The following is a 16,979-nucleotide window of genomic DNA, read 5'->3' on the forward strand; positions in this document are numbered from 1 at the left end:
TGCCATCTTCTTTACATACTCTGATGTAGTAGGAGAAACAAAAATTAGTCTTCTAATATTGCTGAACTGTCAACTCAGTGAAATTTTCTTCTTTAATGATGTAGTTATATTTTTTAAAAAGCTGAATTGTTTGTAATGCCTACAATGTAATGCAGGGAAAGATCTGATTTAGGGGTTGAGGAAATTAAAACTTTTACTCAATTGTGTCCTCTGAGAAAACAAATCTGTCACAATGACAGATCCAATCACTTTCTCAGAACAAAGTGTTATCACTGAGGACACAATAGCATTATTTTTATTTCAGAACATCGTGGTCGTTAGTTTTGAAATGTCCATTGAATTTAACTGGGGGAATTATTTTGCCTTATTTTGACTTTGGAAAAGTGCCAGTGAATCAAATATTTGACTTAGCAGAACAGTGTCAGTTTTTCTAGAGAGGGTTACTGGCACCTCTGTGGTTAATTTAATGGTCATCAAGTTAAGATTCCAGGACTGTAAAAACATTCCCGTTTCCCTTTTTTCCCAAATTTGATGATGGATGTTATCTCTCTTCCTAGAGGACTTTGAGCTTAGTATTGCTGCAAATGTTTTCTTCCAACTCTCAAACAGATCTGCAAAGGTAAAGTGCATTGGCAACAGATTTGGTATATTTCTTTCAATGTGTGAGATGCTTTAGGTGATTGCTTGTTTTGGGACAACTTGACTGTATTTAATTTTTTGTAGTGTGAAAGCTAAATCAGCTGTACTTAAATGGAATACCAGAGTTTTTAGCAGTGTCAATAAACTTTTCTAATGCATAATATAATTTTGGTGTGCCATGGGTGCAATACTTAGGACTACGCATGCAAATTTTGAGGTATCATACTCTGAAGTAGATGAGCATCAGGGAACAGAGAGACCTGTCCAACCATTAAAAACTACACCTGAGAAATGCTATAATTAATTTCAACACTGCAAAAAGCTGGACAGTGTACAAGAAAAAAAAAAAGTCTCAGCATTATCTCTGTATTAGAAAAAACCCAAAAGCCTATTGATTTTTCACAGTCATTTTCCCCTTGGATTCTTTTAAGAAGGCGACTCTTGCTTTGTGGCAAATTTAAAGAGCATATTAACATGGTATGATTGTGTTATGGGACAGACTGGAAAAGAGTTCTGCAGAGTAACTACAGCCAGAATGTATAAGGCAGCAAAACAAAATGGGCTTTATTCAAAAAATAAAAATAGCTGAGGACCCTTTTCTTTCCTCTTTGCGAGGATGGTTGCCAGCCGCATCCAAAAACAATTTCGGTTTGAGCGTAAAGTGACTGGTAGTTCACTTTTCAAGGGATAAGGTGTACTTTTGAGAGAAAAGTTTAATATAAGTCACCCAAGGAAAGCAAGGTGAAAGGCAGAATGCTTCTGTGAGAGGGCATTACCTAATACTGAAAGTAGATCATGAAAGAAAGACGATATTTTATAATCACAATTAAAAAAACCCCAAACATATATGGTAGCATGAGTGAAGTTTTAATAGATTAGGTATTTCTTTTTCTCTGATGTGGCATTATTAGACTTTCTATCCAACAAGAGAAAAAAAAATCCCAGTGCATTGCATAAAAGATAGTGTTCATCATCATCTTCAACTGTGCATGCCACCTTGAACTCTCTAGTGATATCTAACATGGGAATTATCATTGAAGATCTGTTTTTGTTTCTTAAATAAAATCTTATTATGCCATGTGAAGTCCAAATTGCAGAGTTCTAAGAAATTCTGATGTGGGGGTGTATCAAATGATGTGTAAATGCCTGGACTAGTCTGTTAGAAATTGATTTCTGATTTTGTATCTCCAAATTAAGTTAACATATATTTAGATTTTATTATCTGTAAATAAAGGGAGCCCAAATCAGAGACTCATTTTTTGAAACTCTGGTATAGGTTTCATGTTGTTTTCTGGCTTTTATTCAAACCCTATGGTTGAATGTTTATTTACCTAGTACATCTGAGAACTTTACACTCTGTGTGAAGTGGCACCTACTGACAATTCCTGTATCATATGCACAATGTGATGCTAACTTCCTTTTGGATATCTTTTAAGGCTTATATTATCTTTTATTTAATTTTCTGATGTCCCTTGAAATCATCTTTTGTCTTGCATTTTGATTTTTGCAGTCAATTCTGGTTCCCATTTTATATGTTTTCTTCATGTGGCTGATTGTTTCAACAATTACTGTTCAGTGGTTTAATTTAAATATTAAGTATCTTTGCCTCTGTTCCTCAAATCTAATTCTAATTCATGATGCAGTTGAAAACAAAAGCCATAATGTCCTGAGTGAAAAGCAAATAAAGAAATATGAACCCTGAAATAATTTAGGCTAAGCAGTCTTTATAGAAGCATTTTTCTGTGGCTTGAGTTGTGTCATTGTGCATATCCTTTGTGATGCTAGCAATTGTTTTGTGAGACCATAAGGGATATACCCAATAACGAAAGTATCACATTTTAAAGAAAAGGCATACAAATTTAAAAGTATTTAAAACTTTAAAAAGGAAAGCCATTATGAGATAAGGCAATGCTGTCAGTGTATTAAGGGTCCTGCAGTAAATTATTTTTAAATATTGCATGTATTTCTGCACCTAATTCATTAAAAAAGTATGCCTGATGAAAGGAAGAAGATCATTAGATTTCTGCTCCATGGCCCATAGAAATTCTACAGTTTCCTTACTATGAAGCCTATTCTCTACACACTCATCCCACACATTAATGTCCTTGTTACTCACTAAAGATTTGTAATGCTATCTAAGATACAGCAAACCATTAACCAAAGATGTCTTTCATGCTTATATGCAGATCTATCTGGAGCTTTAATCTGTTTAATTTCAGCCAGAATTTACATTTCTTCCTCTAAACTTTGTGAAGGAGAAAAAGTTTAGTAGTTTTTCAAAAGCACAACAGGAAATTTTCATATTTGTAGGTGCTCACACAGCTAAAATGGAGTACATTTGTGTGAGTTATCTGTCTATTCTGCAATGCCATAAACGGTCAGACACTGTAGGAGGTAAACTTGCAGTGTGAATTTATTCCTTCATAATTTCTTTTTGCCATAAGAGAAACCATATAACTCTGTCATTCCACTTCTCTTCTGTACATTCAATATAGAGCATTAGAAGGACAGATACAGATAGAGAGAAAAATAAAACATGGTTATCTATTGCACATGAATGTATATTCACTTTGACATGATTTTTATCAAAGTATCCCTAGAGAAGGGGAGAAGAGAAAAAAATAGAGAAGAAATGCAGAAAAGATTTGATCAGATGGATTTGAAATTAAGCAACTAATGACCATTTTAATTTTATCTGGGATGCTTGGAGCTCTGCCTGGGAGTATATGATGAATCAGTTGAGAGTTTATGGATCAAGATTGGTCAGCAGACCAACATGGTTGGTGTTGCAATGTCTCTTTCAGATTGCCTGGTCAAGAAAATGAAGTTGATGAGGTCTATTTAACTCAAAGAAGCCTTTTATTCACTGTCACTGATTATTATGAGAGTCTCTTACAACCTTGATATCTCTGGAGGGACACCAGAGTAGGACACAAGTGAAATTTCTGGAGTATACTGATACAAGCACATGGAGATGATGAAGGCAGATGTTCTGCTTGACCTCACACTTACAAAACAATGACTGACATTAGGATGTACTAGGCCAAGATGGGGCGTTGATGTTATTGTAAAAACACTCTTGGTTAACTTTATCAGGTCATGGAGCTTTGGAGAGGTTCCTGAGGATAAGAAGAAAACAAATGTCACTTCTATTTTCAAGAAGGTCAAAAGCAAGGTTCTGGAGAGCTATAGCTCTCAAACTGTAGCTTGTCATGCTAACCTTAATGTCTTCCAAAGTGATGGAGAAAATAATCCTGGAAAACATTTCCAAACATGTGAAGGATAAGGAGGTGACTGGGAGGAGTCAGCATGGATTTATGGAGAGGAAATTATATTTAATGAATGGGATTGTTCTCTATGATGATATGACTGGTGTGGCAAAAGATGAATGAGTACTTGATACTATTTATTTCAATTTTAGAAGGATTTTATTGCAGCATCCCATAAAAGCCTCATAGAGAAACAGCTGGCTATGTAGCCAGATAGGGAGATGACTGAAAACTGGATTGAACTGGTTGTGACAGTAGCAAGAAATCCAACTCCTTGAATTTACTAGTTACCTGTACATAGCAGACTGACCTTGGCTGAATGCCAAGTGCCCAGTAAGTTGCTCTAGCATTCCCTTTCCCAATGGGACAGTGGAGAGAATAAGATGGAGAACAACCAGTGGCTGAGATGAAGCAATTTTATTACAGAGAAAGAAAAGAAATAAACAAGAATCTGTGCCTGCATGAGCTAAAGAGAAAAAAGGTCAATCTCTACTTCCCATCAGCAGTAGTGTTCAGACACTTCCTGGGAAGCAGGGCTTCAGCACGTGTAATGATTGGCTCCTCCAGAAGGCAAACACTGAAGAGTCACAAATGCCCTCCCTTCCTCCTCTCTCCCTTTGCTTTTATATCCGAGATGATGTCATATGGTAGGGAATATCCCTTTGGCTAATTTGGGTCAGCTGACCTGGTTGTGTTTTCTCCCAGGATCTTTCCCACTCCCATCCCTTTTGGTGGGGAAAGGAATGTCAGAGGGATAGCGCTGCTTGGCAGCAGCCAAAACACTGGTGGGTTATCCACACCCATCCAGCTACCAAAGCCCAGCACTGTGGGCGCTGTGAGCTTTACCTCAGTCAGTAAAAGCTCAGTACCACTGGAAGCCAGTTTGTAAGTCTGTACCCAAGGTGTCAATACTGGGCTTTCTACTGTTTAATGTCTTTATTAACTGTTGTGGTTCATTTGAGGGGGCTCCCCAGGGAGTCCCCGGAGGGCCCCCTAAGCTGTGTGTTCCCTGGTAACAGCCAGAAGTCAAGGAGATTCCACACGGCTTCTGAGGGTGCTGATTAGCTGGGGGTTTATTGGGGGTCCCACCCCCAGGAGCAGCATGGTTTCTGAGGGAGAAGTGGGGAAGGGGGAGGAAGGCAGAGAGAGGGAGAGCCTAGGGGAGGGAAGGGTCAAGAGCTCGTCTCCCTCTCACAGCTTAACTGGGAGATTCAAAGTGGGCGTGGAATAAGACTTGGGCCAATGGGATTACAGATACCTGAGACTTCAGGAGAGGATCACAGGCTTGGAATAAACTGTATTTTCGAGGAGTGAGACAGAGCATACCATTTAACTAGAATGGAACATTATATTTCACCCTTTCTTCATTAGAAAGAAAAGAGCTGGATGACAGTAGAGAGACCATGCTCACCAAGTTTGTTGTAATGTAAAATTGTAAAGAGTGGCTGATATGTCAGTGTTGTGTTGCCATTCAGATGATTCACTCAACATGGCTGGAGAAATGAGCAAACAGGATTCTCATGAAGTTCAGTGAAGAGAACTGCTAAATTCTGCACCTGAGGTGGAAAATCCCTTTACATTACTGCAGGCTGGGGGACAGCTGTCAGGAAAGCAACATTACAGGAAATTACCCGAGCATCCTTGTGGCCAAGCTGGCTAGTTCTGTTGCTGGGGCTGATGAAGGTGAATGTGAAGAGTTGGCTGAAAATGCCTGCTTTTACACAGCTGGAAACTTTGTGGTCCAGGTCAGAGGGGCATATGGTGGCAGAATTACCAAGTCTGACACAGGTGGCATGATCCTGTGAAAGGCAGGAGTGAGTTGAGTGAAATTAGGCTTTTGTACAGCTGTTTTTGGACCTGTTTGCATATTTTGAAGCATATTTGACTGAAGTGACTGAAGTGCTTCAGCCAGAAGCCAGAAAACATGTCGGTGGATCCTGAAAGGTCTTTGATTTAGTGCTAAATTGTTGAGCCTCAATAGAAATGCCAGTGCTTCTGGACAGGAGCTGCAAAGTGGTTTTCATTTAAGTAACACTACTTAGATAGCAGGTGATGAGCTTTGGTTTATGTGCCTTAACGATAGCTTGACATCTACATCCTTTCCATGTCTTTTAAGACTTCTGAAGTATATGAATAACTAAATATGCACACTCATTTTCATGATTATTTACACCTGGATCTATGGCACTCTTTTTCTTCCATGTAAGCCAGTGCTAAGTTTTACTTTTCAATTATTGTCATTTTAGCCTTCATACTCAGAAATGCCTTGATCCAATAAATCCTCCTAGAAAGACTGTTATCTATCCATGTTGCAGTGTGTTCCTTATTTGGTGCTTTTAAAGAGCTACCAACTAAATCTCCTTCCCTGTCCTCACTGGACAGCTCCTCTCCCCTGCTCTTCTGGAATGTGTATTTGTGTAATCAGAACCTTCATCATTAGCAAGCCTGACAAGCAGTCTCTGTGTGATCTCCACCAGGGTTGGCAGCATGGAAAACAACAAGGAGAACATCATATGCAAGAAGTTGTTTTATTAAATGTGTTATTTCCAAGTAGAGTGTATAAATGTTATTAAAAAAATGTATTTACAATTTTTAGAGAACACTATTTTGTCAGATTACCATCCCATGAATAAGTCTGAAATGGTTAATTTCTATGTTGCTGATAAATTTCGTTCCATTCAATTTGAGCCTTGAGAGGATACAACTTTTATTGGTTTCACTGCCATGTTCTTTCGCTTTAAATCTTTTTGTACATTTCTCTCAGCAAAACTCCTTTTTGTTTAGTGAAATCCTCTCATTTTTGTTTTTGTCACTAAATTCTTGACTATTAGGTCTCTTTCCACCTGACCAGGTTGCATAATCTTCTCTCTCCTGCACTGAAATGCCTAATGAATCTTGATTTTCCAGGTCAACACTCTTTCTTTGCCACTGTAGTCAAACTCCTCTTCCAAAGCCAATTGTTCAACTGTTTGCTGCACTTCGTTGCCAAACTTTTTGCTGGCTTTTTTTAAACCCACCACATTCTTTGAATTTATTCTTCTTTCAGTTATCCTGGGATATTATCCTGGGAAAATAAAAAAAGAAGAAAAAAAAACCAAAAGGAAGCAATAAGGAGAGGACCTTTACTGTTTAGGCTGTTAAGAGGTTCTCAGTGGGGCAAGAAGAGTGAGAGGGAAAAAAAGGCTCAAAGATTCAGATACTCATTACTGCCCATGAAACTCCATGTTCCAGTGATGGGGCTTGAATCAGGATCACCTCTAAACCCTCTTCACCTAGGTAGACACCTGGCAGATGGCTGTGTATCTGTGCATAAGCAGGGTGGAGGATAGAAGAAATTTGGCTGAGATTTGAACCTGAGAGGGAACATAAATGACAAATTTGCACTACCGTTATGCAAACTTAAATATAATTGAAAAGATGCACAAATTTGGAGTATGCCCCAACACTAAATTAATCCTACAGTTTCCTATATGCAGAAACAAAATGTACATTTGAAATCCTCTACATTTCAGTGTTCCTTTCCCTTTCACTCTCTCTCATTCATATTTACTGTTTTTTCACTTGCTCCATTTTTTTCTTCAAGTCATTTTCTAGGTTAGCAGCTAGGTCTGCCACAGGTAGTATATTGAGATAAACATGATGCAGTACATTTTCTATTACTTTGTTCCTCCTCAAAAAACAGCACCACAAATTACTTTGCTCAAAGACAGATCAGGCCTTTTAGTTATCAGGAAAGTCTTCAACAGTTCCCATCTAGGAATATATTCCTAAAATCAGTTTTCTGTCACAGCTGTCACTCATTTCCATAGATATAGCAGTGCTCGGTTTATAAGGCAGGGTGGAATTTTCTCCTGTGCATGCTCCGGGGCTATAACAGCATTTTAGGAGTTTCCTGAACAGATACTTTTCTATCTGAATCATCAGGCACTTCAGGTGCGAAGTTTTTCTTCTGTCTCAAGACCTGTCTTTTCTCCTTGCCATCTCCATGTGTCAGTGACTCTTGGGTGTTCTGAATTTCCTAAATTGTTCAGTGCTGCATGCCTTCTTCCTTTAATTATTTAATAATTGTTCTTTTCATCAGCTTACTTTCTGCAGCATGGCATATTATCCTGTGCTCAAACTTCAGAACCCTGTTGACTATTGCTGTTATAACTTGGCAGACCAGCACACTAAAAGCATTTTGCACACTTCAGTCATGTTAATTCACCCAAAGAGTTCACAATTTAATTAGAACAAGGCAAAAAAAAGAACTTGACCAATAAGATTTGCGGAGAAACTGCTTTGAGAAAGGGACTACAGAAGAGATGTAATTGAAGACCCAAATTTTTGTAAAGAAGGACTGGTCAGTATGGAAGACAGCTGAAATTGCTATAGAATAAGGAAGAGAAGGGAATAAGGAAAATAAGATGAGAAAACGAAAATTCAGGTTTAGACAGTCTAATAGTGTGAGAGCATTGTGGTTTTATATTGCAGGTCTGTCATTTTGGGAAAAAGAGGGAAAGTTAAGACAGTTTGATTAGCCAGGGTACTAATAGGTGGATAATGCAAGCACAGAGACAATGTAGATGGCTTCTCACCAGCCACTCCCTTCTCCCTTCCCCGAAAAATACCAGTCCCCCTTCAGATTTGTAGTATAACTACATAAGTAGCTGTTCTCAGCCTGATTCTGTCAAAAGAATTTGGTTTTTAAAACCTATGAAAACACTTCTTAGTGAGGATTTTACAAATCAAATCATTCTGACAGAACTGGGTTAAGGACAAATTGTGCTTGTAGGTTGGAGAGTGCAGCTATCTTGTGGAAGGCAGATAGGGCATAGTTTAGTGCCTGTGTACTAAGTAGGATAACATTTGTTAATTAGATAAGAATAGAATAATATATGATTAGTATAAGAAATAAATATAAACTTGGGCAATTTCTTAGGAAAAAAAAGGGAAAAAAAAACCATGTGAAGATCAAGGCATAGAATGACATGAAATCTGTGAGATTAGAAAGAGGAGAAGGGAGATATAGAGCAGACCTTTTGGGAATTTCTGCACAGTTTGTCTCTTTTGAGAGAAAATCAATGTGGCTGAATGTACGAAGGGCCACCCTGCAACAAATACGTGCAAATGGCCACTGTTAAGGTTAGAAAGGCAACATGTTGAGTTTCCATTTCTGCCATGCTGATGCTTGCTCAGCTGGTTTCAAGGATTGTTTTAGAAAGTATTTTTGAAAGAAAAGTGGATGAAGGAAGGAATGCCCTGTTTCATCTACTGTCTGGATAGCAGCACTGCACTACATATCATGTAATGTGTGCAACCATCCAGGCATGACCCTGTCTTTTTTATCCACCCCCCACAGTGTTTGCAATATTCGTCCATTCCATTGAGAAAGCAAAACATCTTGGAAAATGCTGATTCTGAAGATTTCTCAGTTGTCCTTTGGGAAGCTGCATGTCTTCCTTACAACATGTTAAGCTCTTACATGTGTTCCCGCCGAGGATGAAGAAGGAAATTACAACTGCATCTTACTTACTAGCTATTATGCTAGGAAAGCACTTCTGAGACCTCCATCCTCCTTAATGTGCTGCATTCTTCCTTGTGCATCAAGACATATCAGTCTAAGTTTGTTTATCTACTGATGTCAGCACTAATGGAAAAGCAGAAAAAGTCAATTTTATCATCTAATATACTCCACAGCCTGTGTACAAAGTCCTTTATATATTGTATAACTTAGTTAAATCACATCCAACTCTTCTGAGGTTAATAAAAACACAAATCTTACCTGAAATTTTACTTCTTGCCCAGCTTATGTCTCTTTTATTCTTCCCTGAGGTGCTGTAGCTGCTTAAGAAAAAGCTCATAAACAATATTTCCTAGCAACAATGAATACTTTCTTTGAAATAGCTAAATATTTTTAAGTGAAACAGTTAAAAAGAAAAACAGTTCCCCTGCATCTGACACTTCAGGAAGTCAACTAATAAACAGAAATACTAGAGTATTGCTTTAGCATGAAACTTTAGGTTAGGTGTTTACTTAAATATCTTGCTGAATTGGAATCTAAGAAAATCATAAGCTACAGAAAAGCTCCCTATTTTAATATCTATAGCAATAATATTGATAGCAATGTAATCACAATTAATTATTGATAGCAATGTAGTACTGACAGCAATTATGTAATCACTTTAAACCAATCTAAAAGGCATGAGACAATCAATCCTACTCTCTGTCTCATCTCCAGCCATGTCTTTCTGTTGGATTTAAGGATTGGCCCCGTTCAGGGAACTAATCTGAAAGAAAAGAATTACTCGATAATATCTCACAGCCTCCTTCCATTTCCCAGGCTGTTTTTCAACACAATTATTTTCTTGGTTCAGTTTAGCATTCAGTGTGGGTGCAAAAGGGCAGCAGGAATTTGTGGTTCAGATTAAGGAAGAAAGCTTGTCTAGGCAAAGAGCAGTTGAGTAAAAATGGTTGTGAAGCTCCAGCTACAGACATCTAAACTTGCACATCCACACCTGACTTGTGAAATTTTCTGTTTTTTTGAATCAAGAGCATGAATACAGTTATCAACTCCTCAAAAGAAAATAAAATATTCAGGGTTTTGGTATAAACATGCAACTCAGTTTTAAGCAGAAGATAAATATGTATAATTTACTGCAGCAAATAGGAGCCTACTAGGACTTTGTTATGTAGTTTCTGAAGATGTTTTGTACATATCCAACAGACTATAATAGCTCTTTCTGAGAAACTGATTAGTTGATCTCAAGAGATGGCAATGTCCGCATGGAAAGTTGTCTCTGACAGACACTGATTACATCACATCTGGATAAAAGACTGGCTAACCCTTTCCACTTCACAGTATTAGAGATGGAAGACAAAGCCAACTGCAGATAATCAACATTTGCTTTTCCACTTGCAGGAGCTTACAAGATGGCTGGGAGTCAGCTATATCTATGTAGCATTGAAACAGGAGGTTGTTGCATTTAAACTGGGATTTCTTTGATATGATTTCAAGTGAATTTAAGATGCTTACCCTTTTCTCTCTGGGCTGGTAGGTACCAGAGGCATGAAAAACATATTTTCAGGCAATGACTATGTAACTGAGGTGATTGGCTTAAATTTTTAGACTTCAAAGTATAAGTAACCACTAAAATGAATGTCAATATAAAGATAACTGTAGAAGCTGACAAACTTAGCTCAGTTGCAATAGTTGGCATCTAAGCAGCTAAAGAAAGTTTTAATTTGTTAGTGTTTGAGCATGCCCATGGGCAAAAGAAGAAATATGGAAGATATGGAATATGGGATATAAGAAATCTCCAGTGATCCTGGGGAAGAAAAGGTGGGCAAGTGACATGTTAAGATATCAGCCCTGACCTATAGCATTTTTCTAAATGTCATTGTCTTTTGTCTCCCAGCTGGGCCAAGCTTGCAGCCAGTACAATTATGTGGACAAGCAATCATCAGCCATCAAACCAAGTCTATAATTTTCATTGTCCACTGTTGCTGCAAGTAGCCATCAGAAATGAAGCACATTAAGTCACTGAACATTTCAGCTCTCTGATCTGCAGTTACTCTAGCCAGGAACTGAGCCATGATTTAAAATCTGCCTCAGCGTCAGAAAAGATTGATTCCTTCAGGTACTTTCTAAGAGTCTGTATATGTTCACAAGGGCTTTTGTCCAGCAAAGCACTTGCACTGAAGTACAGACATTAAGTTAAATAAGTACCTAAAAGTCTGCTGAATCAAGGCTAAAAGTGGTGCTATGCCTGTTAACTGAGTTTAATCTTATGTAAATTCTAGTGAAAATTTGACTATATCATCTATGTATTTCAAAACAAGTAATTGTTTACTTGACAGACCTTCCTGATCTTTCAAAAGGCAAATTGAAATACAGTGTCAATAATGTATTTGTTCTTAGATGCTGATCATATGGAACCTTCTCTGTTCCGAGGAGCATATCAGCTGGCTTGCATTGCCAGAACCTTTAAGGAGTTAAATAAATCTGAGAAAAACCATACCATTCTTGTGATGGAGATCTGCCAAACTGTGACATTCTCCTGCAGCTGGCTTGGCTTCCTGGCAGGTGATGATCACAAGAGAAGTTGGAGTTTTCCCTGGACTGTTTGCATTGTTTGAATTTGTTCCAAATGGACATCAGACACCACCACTCAGGGTGAATCCCAGTTCTCTATTATATCTCACAGCATCATGAATAATGTCAATGAAGAAAACACACACATAAAACAACAAGCAAACAAAGAGGATCAAGAGTTCAAACCAAATGGCTTGCTCTTTATGTGGGGAGGTGAAGTCATCTACTATTTAATATTCGTGGTGCATTTTAATAAAACAATGGCAGATTAAGACTCCAACTGCTAAAGAATAAACTTTATCTTGATTAAGTCAATGTGTATTTTTAGCAGCTAAAAAACAAGGAGACATACATTAATTTTTCATTATCACCTTCAGGCTTCTCTGTGTCCTTTGTCTCCTTTTTATTCTATCCCCTGTTGTAATCCCCATGTAAACTCTGATAGATTATGTCAGCAGATAGCAGAGGGCTGCTGACAGATTGATATCTGCATTCATCTTGTGTTGTTTTGCTTCTGTTATTGAAATAGATAAAAGGGCCAATGAGCACCAAGGAATGCGCATTCAACAACGGTTAAAACTCAATAGTGTTAAGGTTCATAGCTAAACTGTTATTGTAACTAAAACTTGGTATTGGCAAATCAGAGCATAAATCAGGGATAAAAAGAGGGGAAGGGAGAGGTGAGAGGAAGGGAGGGGAGGAGAGGGGAGGGAAGGGAGGAGAAGGTGAACAAAAAAGAGAAGAGAAAGTAAGTGAAAAGAAAAGAAAAGAAAAGAAAAGAAAAGAAAAGAAAAGAAAAGAAAAGAAAAGAAAAGAAAAGAAAAGAAAGACCCCCTGAAATAGAAAACAAGCCAGGGGTAACAGCAACCTAAGTCTATATATGGTGTGTTTTTAAAATTTCTCTCACTCTTTTCACATTTATGTCACTAATATTCCTGTGCGATTAGGGGCATGTATCAGGAGTTCAACTGTACTTGTTGGCTGGGATAAGTATGTTGCTTTTGCTGTGGAGAACATTAAGTTTTAAGTTTCTTTTACTGTTAGGGATGGCAAAATAAAGTTCTCCATTACCATCTCAAGGGTTTACCTGCAAGTCTTCATGATACATCATTTTTCTTTCTCAGTTTTCTGCAGTTAACAAACTGAACAGACATTTGCTCCCAGAGTACACCTAAAATATTTCCAGGTATTGGCACCTTACTACCAAAATCCACCTGATATTCCTCTATAAGAAGAAGAAGAATATTTTACAGCTGTGGGAGAGACACAGTATGACTCCTGAGAGTGCTGGTTTGGCCAAAGTAAAGGAAACTTAATCCAGTGTTTGCATATCAAATGAAAGATGGCAAAAGATTTCTAGTGTGCTGGCCAAGACTCATGGTTTCATTGTGTTACATGCATTCCATCTGAATTAAAAAGTCAAACATTTTTCCATGCTGTACAATACTCAGTGCATGTAGCATTTTAATTTCCAAAGTGTGCCTTATAAGCATTAACCAAGTAAGCCACATAATATGCTTGTGGAATAGTTAATTGCATATTACTATCTTATTTTGCTAATACCTGAATTAGAAGCTAAGTCCTGAGGCTGCTTGCCCCAGACTGTGCATTAGCAGTATTAGAAACCATTCTCACAATCAATCACATGTAGGTTGAATATACTCTCTGGGATATTCAAATGCTGAATGCAACTCACAGAGCAGTGATGAAGCACCAAAAGTGCAGGCAGTGTTCCAATAAGGAGCACAGTTAGGAGCAGGCAGTTCTGACACAGCTGGGTTCGTAGCTAAGACCACTCAGGATTAAAAAACCCAATGAATTTTGCACATTCTCCAGAGAGATTCAGTCCTACTTTCATACTTTGAAACATTAGTCATATACCCACTGCAGTAGACTCCACAAAAAAATGAGTTGGCAATGGTTTTTTCCTGCTAGGTTTTTTTTTTTTTTTCCCCTTTCTATACAACACTCTAGTGACTCATATACTTAGGAAGTTTGTTCTAAGCCAGAAGTCAAGTGTGAGTCCCAGAAACGATGCCCTCCTTCACCAAACATGATTGAAAAACAACATTTTCTGTGAGACTGTCTTAGCCCAAAGTAACTGGCAGTCCTGGGGGAGGAAAGACTTCATACAAATTTCTGGATCTTTAGTAAAATTAAAGAAGATATGCATTCTTTGTGTATCTATGTGTTCCTTGCACATTTGTAAAGCCTTTCTTCAGTGTTGGAAAATCTCATGAAAAATTACCCTAAAGGTGACCACGGTTGATTTTTAGATCTGTGCTGTTTCTCTATCATGTAAGAGGAAAGAAAAGTTAAAAATCTTTCTAAAATGAATTGTTAGTTCTTACCAATGCCCTGTCTACTGATGTAAAGTTTCTATGCTGTCATGCAGCTCTGAGACAGAGACCTTCACAGCATCACCTAGTGCTGTCTTCCAGTCCAGCAGTGTTGATTAAACAGGACAAAATCACCCAGACATTCTCATCACTGCTAATTTCACTCTTTGCAAAAGTGTTGCCAAGGGATTAACTTTAAATTGCTTTTGTAATAATTTTTCCAGAGGGTATTGAAAGCCTATTCCTATTGACATTAAAGACTGTAAGAGCTGATTCTGCTAACCAGTTTTTAAAGTATTTCTAGAGAGCATGCATCCTGGGAGAAGAGATAAAAAGTGGGTCTGGGTGAGAGATGATTAATGTTAATTTTTAAATATGTTACAATACCACCTTTGTAATTGAACTGGTGCATATTTTGCTGTGTAGAATGAGATTCTTTCTAAGAAACTAAGTTAAGAATTCCTTCCTCTTATGAGACCTTATTTAAGATAACTTATTTATTAGTTTTTCAGTTATTCATGATAAACCAGAGTTCTTCAATTCCTGAATGAATTGTCTTTTCAGCAGATGTAATCTGTTTTAGTTATCTGTGACATACCAAGCCAGGACTCACTGCTACTTTGGCAATGAAGTACTGTATCAAATACTCTCAGGAAATTCATTTCAGAGGTGCCAGCTCTCACCGCTGTCTCTACACAGAGCCAAAGTGCTTCAGCAGAGACTCAATCTCCCACTGTGCACATGCAACTAGCCTGAACACCTCCTCCTACTCAGGATTCACAGCACAGAGCTTCTCATGAAAGGGATTTATGGAAGAACAGCTTTTTGCACAGTTAACTTGGAGCCCAAGGGAGCGGCAGTTCGGGTTTTATGTGGGTACTCATAAAAAGGCATGTGTCTGCTGGTGCCTGCTTCATCTTCCTTGTATATGGCATGGCAGTAGGTCTGTCTCTAAGTGAGAACAGAACTTCTTCACCAAGGGAGACAGATTATCCAGCCATACAGGAAGAATTCACTATCTGAGCAGCTCTGCTTCATAGCTGTAAATGAAAAAGCTGGGTACAAGAGTGCCATGGGCCAGATCTGACTAATGGACCATGAACTGGATTATGCACGCTCTGATAAGCCAAACTCTAAGCAAGAAATTTAGGAATATGTATTCTCAGCTTGAGGAGCAGAGAGTATTAGCTGCAAGATTATTCTGTAACCTCTAGGGAAGCAAGTCTCCAGCTTCCTTCTCCCGCTTGAAGCCAATTTCTGCACAGAAAGTGACACAGAGTTTATGGAACCTAAGAAATATGTAGAGGGACCCTAATTCTGCAGGTTTTTAATGGAGCATTCCCTGGCATCAAAGGCAAGTCAGACTTGTTCTCTGCTCCAAAAACTGCATATGAATTTTGTTTTGGATGAGGTACACAAAGAGCAGAGGGAGCAGACATTACCCAACCTATTAGCTGTTGAACTACTTAGCAGAACACTGAAATTTCTCTTCTGAGAGTTTTACTTTCAGGTGTATCAAAGATACAAGTTTGGCAGCTTTCTCTCACTTTCAGCTGTATTATGCTGACTTCATCATACCAAAATAACTACCTCCAGAATTACTGTATATTCATGTCTTAGCTGCAGAAAATGTGAGACTGAGCATCAGTACATGGTATATGAGTATGCAAATGAAAAGCTAAATGTGCTTGAGAGGCCTTTTAAAAGAACTGCAACCACTGTAAGAGAAAGAGTTATTTTTCCTCTTCACAGCCTAAGAGAGCTGCAGCTGTTGGAGGGAGAAACTGAGGATAAGGTACCTGTGTGTGTATGAACATAAGGCTGTTGTTAAAAGACTGATTTTATGGATTCCCTCTCTTCCCATGTCCTGAAAAAGACACCCCAGTATTTCAACCTTTCTAGACTACTTTTTCACTACTTTGGTGAAAAGTAGCCATGCTTAGCAGTTTCCATTTCCTCTGTGCTGCTTCTTTCTCCAGTCAGCTTGTGCTTGAATCTCTTTCAATGCCTCTATTTCCATGGTAGTGGGTCTGAAAGGAGCAAAAATGTAAAGAAAGGGACAAGAAGAGTGACTTCTAGGGAAGGGTCTATCTTCATAGTCTCCACATCTCATACATCATCTGCTGTTCTAAGCTCTTGTGCTAATGTACATATTTCAAATTTTATTTAAGGTTGCAGGGTATCTGTGATTTCAGTAGTTTATTTAGTAAGTTATGTAAGATGCAACTCTTCATATGTGATTGGGATTTGGGGCTGAAAATGCTAAGGACTATCAAATGGTGAAAGATATATCTAGATTGCTATACAGGGAAGGCCTAGGAATAGCTTATAAAATTCTCTGAGTTCTCATTTTTGCCCTATCATTCTATGCTCTGTACTCCGGAAAATGGCCTACTTTCTTTCTGCTGTCTTTACAATGACAGTAATATTTTCTTACTTCACAAAATGACTGCTGAGTATGAAATCATTAACTTTTAGAAGTCCTTGTATATACACTGTCAAGCCACAATGAGTTGTTTTGACATGGTCCCTATGAATTTAGTATTATTTGAATCCGTATCATTAACATTAAATTACTGTCGAGTCAGTTATTTTATTACATATTCTATTAATAGTAATGTAATAACAAGTAAAAAAATAATGGAAATGAATTATTTG

Source organism: Pyrgilauda ruficollis, unplaced genomic scaffold (genome assembly GCF_017590135.1).
Source record: "Pyrgilauda ruficollis isolate IOZ18807 unplaced genomic scaffold, ASM1759013v1 scaffold18, whole genome shotgun sequence".
Classification (NCBI taxonomy): Eukaryota; Metazoa; Chordata; class Aves; order Passeriformes; family Passeridae; genus Pyrgilauda; species Pyrgilauda ruficollis.